The sequence below is a fragment of the Tachyglossus aculeatus genome, chromosome 4 (assembly GCF_015852505.1).
Source record: "Tachyglossus aculeatus isolate mTacAcu1 chromosome 4, mTacAcu1.pri, whole genome shotgun sequence".
Taxonomy (NCBI): Eukaryota; Metazoa; Chordata; class Mammalia; order Monotremata; family Tachyglossidae; genus Tachyglossus; species Tachyglossus aculeatus.
The window spans coordinates 32684904-32697207 of NC_052069.1; positions in this window are offsets into that span (position 1 = coordinate 32684904).

Here is a 12304-nt window from a genome sequence, read left to right on the forward strand (position 1 = left end):
AAGATTTTGCAGAGTCAATTTTTCTTCTACTCCTAAAGCCACAAAGCCACATTTGAGTTCTATCATCTAGGAATTTTTTTTATGGTATTTGTTAAACACTTACTACATGCCAAGCACTGTACTAAATGTTGGGATAGATACAAGCTAATCAGGTTGTACACAGTCCCTGTCCCACATAGAGCTCACAATCTTAATCCCCATTTTACAGATGAGATAATTGAGATATAGAGAAATAGAGTGACTTTCCCAAGGTCCACTGCAGACGAGTGTCAGAGTGGAATTGGAACTCAGGTCTTTTCTGAATCCCAGGATCGTGCTCTAGCCATTAGGCAGCACTGCTTCTCTAGACTGGACTGATGCAACAGTCTCCTTGATTATCATCCTGACTTCCACTATATCAACATATATTATAAGAAGGAGAAGAGTCACCTTTCTTAATCAGTGAAAAGACATAATAATAATAATAATAATAATAATAATAATAATGGCATTTATTAAGCACTTACTACGTGCAAAACACTGTTCTAAGCACTGGGGAGGTTACAAGGTGATCAGGTTGTCCCACAATCTTAATCCCCATTTTACAGATGAGGAAACTGAGGCCCAGAGAAGTGAAGTGACTTGCTCAAAGTCACACAGCTGACAATTAGCAGAGCTGGGATTAATAATAATAATAATAATAATGGCATTTATTAAGCACTATGTGCAAAGCACTGTCCTAAGCGCTGGGGAGGTTACAAGGTTATCAGGTGACATCTACTCCTAAAATCATACGAGGGATCCCTGTTGTTGCTAGCATCTATTCAAGACTTTTGACCATTAGCTTACTTCCAGTTAGCCTTTTCTCCTGCTACAACACAGCTCCTGCTTCCTATTCAGCATAAAATCTCCTTTCCTGTACCTTACACACCACTCTCCCACTTCCGAAACAGTCTGTAAACATTTTTCCCAACTCCACATCACCAAACTACATAACAATAATAATAATAATTATGGTACTTGTTAAGCACTTGCTATGTACCAAGCATAGTTTTAAGTGCTGAGGTAGATACAAGTTAATCAGGTGGGACTCTGTCCCTGTCCCACATTGAGCTCACACCCTTATCCTCATTTTACAGATGAGGTAACTGAGGCACTGAGAAGCTATAATGACTTGCCCAAGGTCACACAGCAGACATGTGGTAGAGCTGGGATTAGAACCCAGGTCCTTCTGACCCCTGGCCAGTGCTCTATCCATTAAGTCATGCTGCTCCTCATCTACACCTCTACCACCTCCTTCAAAGCTCTACCCCACATCCTGTGGTATTTTTTCCTAGATTTGCTTATTGAGAAATGATTTAATGAATAAATTAACAGACTCCATTTTTCCCTATCATGGAATAATTCATCTCACCGTATCTGCCAATCTTTTACCAGTAAACTCACAAATAATTCTAACTGGACACCAAAGTTTATAAGATTGTTATGCCCAAAGGTAGACTTCAGTAAATGAAGGCCCCACTAGCAAAATGGATGACAGTGAAATATTTCTATAATGCTCTCCACAGAATGTTAGAGTTTTGTGGCCATAAAGATATTTCCTTGGTTAGTTCTAGTATTAAAAATAGTTAACGTAATAATTAAAAGCCTGATCTTTATGGCAAAATTCCATGCATTTAAATAGCTTAAATTATTTTAAAATGAATTCATTTTAATAACATCTTAGTAGATTCCACCAACATTGGTGCCATATTCCGATGCAAAGGACAAGCTATAAATAGTTAAAATAGAGGATTGCAGAGTATCAGCTGATAAAATCACCTCTATGCTAGTAGATTTCCCAGGATAAAAGCTGGGCAGTAAAGAAAATGAACTTTCACCACAATACCCATCGGAAAAATGCACTGCCCACCTCTGGATCTCATTATGTAATAAAGAAGGGGTACTCAGTTAGAAAAGACAGAAGATACACATTCTGTAGCATCATCAGCTACCTCATTACCACCTGTACCAGAATGTCCTGGAACTCTAGAGTCTGTGATTCTTCAGAGACTACAGACTGATAGAAAAGTCACATATCATGTCAGGGGTAAAAAGTCATCCCCTTAAAAAACTGTAGTTAGTAGTTAGGCATGTCTGAAATAAAGACTCTATTCCTTGCCGTTATAAACTGAGCAATCAGAAGGTCATGGCCTAGTGAAACAAGCATGGGAGTGGGTATTATATGACTCAGGTTTCAGTCTCACCAATCACTGTGTGATTTGGGGTGAGTTACTTGACCTCAAAGATTTTCAGCCCCATAGCAGTAATAGAAGTAACAGTGCACAGAGCATAATATTAAGCTCTGGGAAAAAAAATCTACAGGGGGGAAATTAGACCAGTCCCTGTCCTATGGGGGGAAAATGATCTAATGATATAAAAATGGAGAAGAGACTGGAGACAGACACATATCAATCAGTCTGTGATATTTACTGAGCACTCACTATGTTTAAAGCACTGTAACTAAGAGTTTGGGAGAGTACAATGCACCAGAATTAGGGGGCATGTGGACACTTTCCCAGCCCATAATGAGTTTTCAGTCTAGAGGGGGAGAGAGACATTTGTAGAAATACTTATATTAATATAAATATGAATAATTCAGAATGTATAATTTAAAGATATGTACATAAGTTCAATTGAATTTAGCACTTACTGTGTGCAGAGCACTGTGCTAAGCGCTAAGTGTTGTGGGGTTGGGAGTGGGGCAAATATCAAATGTTCAAAGGTCACAGATCCAGGTGCATAGATGACTCAGAATAAGCTGGGACAAAAGGGAAAAAATCAGGGAAGGCCTCTTGGAGAAGGTGCTTTGAAGGTGGAGAGAGTGGTGGCCTGTTGTATATGGCGGAAGGCGGGGGGGGGGAATTCCAGGCTGAGGGAGGATGTGGGAAAACAGCCAGTGGTGAGACAGACAAGATTAGGCCAATTAAGCTGGCACTGGAAAAGTGGAGTGTGGAGGCTGGACTGTAGTAGGAGATCAGTGAAGGGAGGTAAAATGTGGTGAGCTGATTGAGTGCTGTAATGCTTTAAGGAGTTTCTATTTAATGCAGGGATGGATGCGAAGCCACTAGAGGCTCTTAAGGAGTGGGGAGACAGGTACTGAATATTTTTGTTGAAAAATGATCCATGCATTAGAGTGAAGAATGGACTGGAGTGGGAGAGACAGGAGGCATTGAAGAGGCAGATGAAGTTTTCAAAGCAGGATAGAATAAGTGCTTGGATCTGGGTAGTAGCAACTTGGATGGAGAGGAAAGGGTGGGTTTTAACAGTGGTGTGAAGTTAGAATTGACAGAATTTTGTGACAGATTGAATATGTGGCTGGAATGGGAGAGATGAGTCAAGGATAATGCCAAGTTACGGACTTGTGAGATAAGGAGGATAATGGGGCTGTCTACACTGACAGGACAGTCAGGACAAGAATGGGGTTTGGAAGGGAAGATAAGGGGTTCAGTTTTAAACGTGTTACGTTTGAAGTGTCCGCAGGACATCCAAAAAGATGTCCTAAAGGTAGGAGGAAATGAGGCTGCAGGGAGGGAAAGATATCAGGACTGGTGATGTAGATTTGGGAATCATTTACATAGAGATGGCAGTTGAAGTGATGAGGGAGAATGAGTTATTCAAGGGAGTAGATGGAGCTGGAGAATGGAAGGAAACCCAGAACTGAGACTTGAGGGACTCTTAAATGAAGTCGAGAGCTGGTGCCAGTTCCCGCGGGGGCAGCCTGTTGGGCTCTCTGGTCGGGGGGCATCCAAGAACATGCTGGGAACAGAGACTCTCAGTAGTGAGAAGGAAGGCACCAGATTCCATAGCTGCTTTGCTAGATCATGGAGGAGAGAAGACTGTCATACACGAATAATAATAATAATAATAATAATGGCATTTATTAAGCGCTTACTATGTGCAAAGCACTGTTCTAAGCACTGGGGAGGTTACAAGGTAATGAGGTTGTCCCACGGGGGGCTCACAGTCTTCATCCCCATTTTACAGATGAGGTAACTGAGGCCCAGAGAAATGAAGTGACTTGCCCAAAGTCACACAGCTGACAATTGGCGGAGCCAGGATTTGGACCCATGACCTCTGACTCCAAAGCCCTTGCTCGTTCCACTGAGCCACACTGCTTCATGAACTTTCCCCAAACTTATAATCTTGCATTCACTCCAGTGCCTTGCATTCTATTAGTACTTAGTAAATGTTTTATAATTAATAAAGACCAGAATTAAATGAAATTTGAATCCAATTCCCTACATTTGAGGAAATTCAGCACTTGAATTCCAGATGATGCTTTGTAAGCTTGAGATCTATTGAAACTGTATTATTAACTGTATTTGTAAACCATTCTGAATACCTTGTTAGGTATTTGTATTTTGACAGGTGCACAGTGTAGTTAACTTGAATGACTCATAAGACATCATGCCTTTGTAAGGTCATTGTAACTTTTGACTGATTGTTTTTAAGCAGAGAGACAGTTATGAAATGCATTTTTCCCTTAAAAATGCTTCAGATCATTTCCCTAATTGAGCCTTCAGATTGACATCATTTAGGAAATCATAAATGAAAATAATTACCAGAAACCCTAAATCAGTGCGACATCACCACGAAATTATGTGTATTGATCAATGAAATCCATTGAACTCTTGTTTGCAGAGCAGCAAACTGATTTAGAAAGTATACCAGAATATGATTATTAACGATAATAATATCAAATAACAATTACAGTGTTTATCAATAACTTTGCACCCAAGAAAAGCACTGCAGTAACCACTGCTTTCCCTTCTGCCACAAAGACTCCCTGTTGCCATGGTGTTGTAGTTGCGCTGGGTTGGGGATAAAAGCATCTCTGCACATTCTCAGACTTTTCCATTGCCATGGAAAACAAGTACCATGGTAACCACTGTCTTCCCTCCCTCCACCAAGATTTCCCATCCTGAGCATGCTCTATTAGTGGTGTGCTCCACAGGTGCTTGGCCAAGATAAAAGCTGCTCCCGTGTTCACTTGGTCTCTTCCATTACTGCCAAGAAAACATATGCAATCGGGCCTTTACCACAACCACAGGCCCCGCTCCTGGCTTGCTCCCCCAAGCTCTCAGACTCTTCCATCACCCCCAAGATGTGGAACCTATTTGTCTATCTGTTTGTCTTGTTTCATCCAAATCTCTTATCCCTGCTTAAAATTTTGGATTATGAGCTCCATGAGGGGCAGTGACTGTACTTCAGTGCCACCTGTATATTTTCTCCCAGAACATAGTTCATGTTCGATAAGTACATTTCCACTTACTGTGTGACCAGCACTGTACTAAGTACTGGGGTAAATACAGAACTAATTGGGTTGGACACGGTTCCTGTATCATATGGGGCTCACGGTCTAAGTAGGAGAGTGAATTGGTATTTAACCCCTATTTTACAGATGGGGGAATCAGAACCAAAAACTCAGTCCCTGCTCTCAGGGGACTTTCAATCTAAGCACTCAAGTCTACATGTCTGTACATTCTGGGCAAATCCATACGTTCTAAGAAATATCTGTTGCATAAAAAAACATTCTGGGTTTTTTCCCCAATCACAGAATATAAAAGAGTGGCCTATGATCCTGGAAGAAAGTTGTTCAAAAAAGGGATCTATTTCTTTTTTTCCTTGGTGATCCCAAAGAATAGCACCTCTCCCGTTGCTCACCTAGTTAGAGTGAAATCCGAGTACTTACAATCTAATGCAGCTTTGACATCTTTGATGCTTGTGTTTTCCAATACCTGGTGAATATTAAGAAATTCTCTTTGCTTGTTGCTCAAACATACAAGCTTCTCCTTAGAGTTCAAAAATGACACTGCAAATTTGTGTTTTTTAAGAATGCTAAGCCAGACCCATTATCCAGATACTTCAATTAATTGATCAATCAATCAAGCATTTACTGTATTCAGAACACTGTACTAAGCACTTGGGAGGATACAATTTAATGCAATAGAGTTGGTAGACACAGTCCTTGTCCACAAGGGTGAAAGAGACATTAAAATAAATTGCAGTTGGGGGAAATGGGAGAGAATAAGATATGTACATAAGTGCTGCAGGACTCATATCAAATGCTTAAGAAGTGCAGATCCAAGAGAATAGGAGACACCGAAGGGTGGTGAATAGAGAAAACAGGTAGACTTGGCCTCAATGAATTGGATTACGGGACCAGAATATTTTTCTGACATGCCCTCATTGGCACAGAAATCCTCCGTGTAACCAAGTATTCCACTGCTATTGCAAAGCTTGACATTTGGCAGAGAAAAGTAGTTTAGATAGTCTCTGGATTAGCATGGTGGAATCCAGGGGGAGAGCAGACACCTGAGAAGATGCAGTTCTAGCATACTCCTGATTATAAATGAAGGGATGGGATCTCAGTGTGTTTAAAACAGGTCCATTTTTGCCTCAACTTTGGATTTTTTCCCTAAATGTTTGTTTTTATGACTTCTACGAGTTCTGTAAATTCTAAAGATTGTTCATAACATTTAACATCTGGCACATATGCTGCAGATAATCTACATTTCATAGTGATTCATCAGTCATGGTAAAAAAAAAAAGGCTTGCCGTTCCATTTCATAAACTGAAGAACACATTCCACTTTTCATATTTAGTCAAGAGTAAGTATAATAGCCACGTTAATCCATGTGCTAGTTCTGTACATACTATCCCTGAAGACAGTTGGACCTGAAGTAATGTTATCATCACCATGGACTGGTGGAGAGACCGTGGGCCTAGGAGCCAGACGGACCTGAGTTCTAATCCCAGCTCTGCCAGCTGCTTGCTGTGTGATCTTGGGCAAGTCATTTAACTGCTCTATGCCTCAGTTTCCTCAACTGGAAAATGGGGATCCCTGTTCTCCCTCCTTCTTAGACTGTGAGTCCCATGAGGAACAGGGACTGTGGCTTACAGGGTTTGGATCATAGAAAACACTTAACAAATACCATAAAAAAAATTTAAATGTCCAAGTTATGGCACTCAGAAGTCACTGGAAATAAAATTTGATATGACAGTTCGGCTGGATCATTTCTCTTAAATGAATTATGATGAGTGAAATATTTAGGATTAACTGCCTAGAAACACTTCTAATGGAACATTGTGGATTTTTAATACACATTTTCTACACTTTATCAATAACCACACTTTAAAGGAATTGCTTTTAAAGGCTACGGCTATGCTAGCATTTTGAAATCCATTCATGCTTATCGTTATCCTTATAACATCTTTCCATATAGACAGCTGAAACCTGCTTTTGTTAGCCTTCCCGCCTCTCTTCCTCTTCTCCCTCCCAAGTTGTTCTGAGAGTTAAGCAGATGTATAGCTTTAAGGAACCATGTTCATTGCTATCTGACTTTAAAGACCCATACCTCTTCAGAATTAGTAATGGGAATCCTCTTTCCCATTACTCTGTTTCCATGTTAAACCAATATATTTCAAAATTAGACTCACTTTTTTATGTACTTCTGTACTATAGATTTTCTGAGATCCTTTAGGGCTCATGTCTTACAACTGTTATGATAATGTAAAAGACAGTATCTCTACTCTTCGTTCAGAGAAATCAACAATGTTATTATAAAACAGCTGGTTTAACTACAGGATAGAACTACAAATTGGCCTCAGGTAGAAAACTACTGAGATGGGAGCAACACAACAGGGAGAAATGCTGAGGGAAAACACTGTGGCAGCTGTACTGGTGGGAAGGGGCCTTCGGATATAATGATAGAAGACTTAAAAAAAAGAAGGAAAAGGAAGATTCTGGCATCAGAGAAAACCAACATAGCTAAAAGTGTATGGAATGCTATGAAATTCAAGCCATCAACATTATGACACTCTATGGAGTTCACAATTAAATTGCACCAATATGCTAATTTGTTATTCATTTTACTTAAAACTAATATTTAAATGAGCCATTTGAGAATACAGAATATTATTGCTGAAAAAAAACCTAAAATTCATTTTATATGGTTATTTTCCTCAAGACAGAACCAAACCAGTCAGAATGTTCAGATCAGAATTGATCATACGCTTCAAACTGTTTGATTAGATGCTGCCAAATGTATAATACCATTGCTTTCCAAGTTGTCACGTAGTAGGGCATGGTTGATTGAGTAAATGGAAAGACTTATAGTGTGGAAAAGTATGGAGCTAACGCAGCATCTGTGAGGATGTTTCGTTTTATGTTGTGTTATGTTGTCTGTCTCCCCCTTCTAGACTGTGAGCCCGCTGGGGTCAACTCATTCGCTCCCATGGCTTCAGCTAACATCTCTACGCTGATGACACCTAAATCTACATCTTTGCCCCTGCTCTCTCTCCCTCCCTTCAGGCTCGTGTCTCCTCCTGCCTTCAAGACATCTCCATCTGGATGTCTGCCCGCCATCTAAAACTCAATATGTCCAAGACTGAACTCCTCATCTTCCCTCCCAAATCCTGCCTTCTCCCTGACTTTCCCCTCACTGTTGACGGCACTACCATCCTTCCTGTCTCACAAGCCCACGACCTTGGTGTCATCCTCGACTCTGCTTTCTTGTTCACCCCTCACGTCCAATCTGTCACCAAAACCTGCCAGTCTCTGCTCCGCAACATCTCCAAGATCCACCCTTTCCTCTCCATCCAAACTGCTACCCTGCTGGTTCAATCTCTCATCCTATCCCGACTGGATTACTGCATCAGCCTCCTCTCTGAGCTCCCATCCTCCTGTCTCTCCCCACTTCAATCTATACTTCAAGCTGCTGCCTGGATCATCTTTGTGCAGAAACACTCTGGGCATGTTACTCCCCTCTCAAAAGTCTCCAGTGGCTACCAATCAACCTACGCATCAGGCAAAAACTCCTCACCCTGGGCTTCAAGGCTGTCCATCACCTCGCCCCCTCCTACCTCACCTCCCTTCTCTCCTTTTACAGCCCAGCCCGCACCCTCCGCTCCTCTACTGCTAACCTCCTCACTGTGCCTCGTTCTCACCTGTCCCGCCATTGAGCCCCGGCCCACGTCCTCCACCTGGCCTGGAATGCCCTCCCTCCGCACATCCGCCAAGCTAGCTCTCTTCCTCCCTTCAAAGCCCTACTGAGAACTCATCTCCTCCAGGAGGCCTTCCCAAATTGAGCCCCCTCCTTCCTCTCCCCCCACCTTAACTCCTTCCCCTCCCCACAGCACCTGTATATATGTTTCTACAGATTTATTACTCTATTTTACTACTACGTATTTGCTATTCTATTTATTTTATTTTTTTAATATGTTTTGTTTTGTTGTCTGTCTCCCTGTCTCCCCCTTCTAGACTGTGATCCCGCTGTTGGGTAGGGACCATCTCTATACGTTGCCAACTTGTACTTCTCAAGCGCTTAGTACAGTGCTCTGCACACAGTAAGTGCTCAATAAATGCAATTGAGTGAATGAATGAAGAAATGAGGACTATTTTGTAGCACTTAAGCGCCTTATACACTGTTACCTGAGCACTGTACTAAGTGCTTGGAAAGTACAATTCAGCAACAGAATTATATTCTGCTGCCTCTTATTTTTATATTTTATATTTATTTTTACATCTGTTCCTTCCACTAGGGAAGCCCAGAATAGTTTTCCTAAAAAAATGTTCAGTTCACATTTCTACTTCTTAATAATAATAATAATAATAATAATAATAATGGCATTTATTAAGTGCTTACTATGTGTAAAGCACTGTTCTAAGCACTGGGGAGGTTACAAGGTGATCAGGTTGTCCCACGGGGGCTCACAGTTCATCCCCATTTCACAGATGAGGTAACTGAGGCACAGAGAAGTTAAGTGACTTGCCCAAAGTCACACAGCTGACAGAGCTACAATTCGAACCCATGACCCCTGACTCCAAAGCCCGTGTTCTTTCCACTGAGCCACGCTGTTTCTTAAAAACTTCCACTGGTGGCCCATACATCTCTGCATCAAACAGAAACTCTTTACTATCAGCTTCCACTAGGTTACAAGCTTGTGGTTACAAATTTTATTGTATGTTACTCTCCCAAGTCTTAGTAGTGTGCTCTTCAGAGTAAGCATTTAATAAATACCATTGATTAATTGACTGAATTCAGAAACCAGTTTCCAGCTTCAAGCCGGCCCATTCCCTGGTGCTTCCAAACCCAACTACTTGCAGATCATTAAACCCCTCCCTTTTCCCCCCTTGACCATTACCTTCTATTGCTCACTTTCAAATGACTCCTTCCCCACTGCTTTCAAACACGCCCATATCCTCAATCTTAAAAGCAATAGCCTCCCTTAAGCCCCTCACAGCACTCTCCAGTTATTGCCCATATGCCATTCCTTTCGTGACTCCTTTAGTGAGTTGTGTGCATGAACTGCTTCCGCTTCCACTCATTCAATTCTCTCCAAACCCTCTCCAATCTGGCTTCCACCCCCAGCCCCTTTACTCCATGAAAATGGCCCTGTTTATGGTCATCCATGAAGAGCTTCTTGCCAGATATAGTGGGCTCTACTCTATCTTAATCCCTTCAATTTCTCAGCTAAGATGATGGGTATCACTCCCTTCTCCTGGAAAAACTATCTAAATCTGGCTTCTCTGACACTGTCTTCTCCTGGTTCTCCTCCTGTCACTCTGCCTGCTCCTTCTCAACCTCTTCGCCAAGTCCTCTTCCTCCACCCATCCCATCCAGAACTCAAGGCTCAGTTCTGGATCCCCTTCTGTTCTCCATCTGCACCCACTCCCTTGGAGAACTCATTTGCTCCCTTCTAGACTGTGAGCCCACTGTTGGGTAGGGACTGTCTCTATATGTTGCCAACTTGTACTTCCCAAGCACTTAGTACAGTGCTCTGCACACAGTAAACGCTCAATAAATACGATTGAATGAATGGAGATGATTTTCAAATCTACCCCTCCGGCCCAGCTGTCTCTCCTTCTCTGCAGTCTCACATTTCCTTCTGCCTTCAGTACATCTCTACTTGGATGTCTCAACAACATCTCAAATTTAGCACATACAAAACAGCACTCCTCAACTTCCCAACCAAACCTTGTCCTCTACTGTAGAAAAGACCACCATTCTCCCTGTTTCACAAGCCCTTAACTTGACATTATCCTCAACATACCTCTCATTCAACTGCCCCCTGCCCCCCCCCCCCATAAACTGTAAGCTTGTTGTGGGCAGGAACGTGTCTTTTTATTGTTGTAGTGTACTCTCCTAAGCACTTAGGAGTGTACAGTGTTCCGCACCATGTAAGCACCCAGTAAATACAATTGAATGAATTTACCACTTGATTTTGTCAGCTCTACCTTCACACATCTCTAGAATTCACTCCTTTCTCTTTATCCAAATTGCTTCAATGCTGACCAAAGAATTTTTCAAATGCAAAGATAGAGGATGCTGCTACATTAGCCTTCTTACTGACCACCGTACCTCCTTTCTCTGCCTTTTCCAATTAGTACTTCACTCTGCTGCCTAGAATAGTTTTCCTAAAAAATGTTCAATCCACATTTCTCTACTTCTCAAAAATTTCCAATGGTTATCCATCCATCTCTGCATCAAACAGAAACACTTTACTATCAATTTTAAGGCACTGTCAGCTCTCTCCCTTATACCTCAACTGGCTGATCTCCTACTGAAACCCATCCATACCTTTCACTTCTCTAATTGCCAAACTACTCTGTTACACTAAGACATTCCATATTATCTCCACAATCCACCGAGAATCGTTCCACCAGAACCCCAGAATCAATCAATTAATAGTAATGAGCAATTCCCTGTGCAGAGAATTGTACTAGTCACTTAGAAGTGTACAAAAAAGTTTAGATTCAATCACTGCTACTTTCCCAGAGCTTAGTACAGTGTTTTACACATAGTAAGCACTTAATAAACACTACTACTAGTACTCAAAGAGTTAAAAGTCTAGTGAGAAGAGACACAAGGTACTAAAATGAATTATAAAGGGAAGTAACATGAAAATGAATATATATGCTTTAGAGCAAGGTGGGTATGTAGCTACTTAGCGGGTGCGACAAGTGCATAGGTGATACTAAAGTTTAGAGATGATGCTGAAGTGACAGTGGAGGGAAGAAGGGTGGGAAGATAAAAGATTAAACATGGAAGACGACCTGGAGGAGATATTCATTCATTTGGTCATATTTATTGAGCGCTTACTGTGTGCAGAGCACTGTACTAAGCACTTGGGAAGTACAAGTTGGCAACATATAGAGACGGTCCCTACCCAACAGCGGGCTCACAGTCTAGTAAAATAGAGTAATAAATACATACAAACATATATACAGGTGCTGTGGGGTGGGGAAGGAGGTAAGGTGGGAGGATGGGAAGAGGATGGA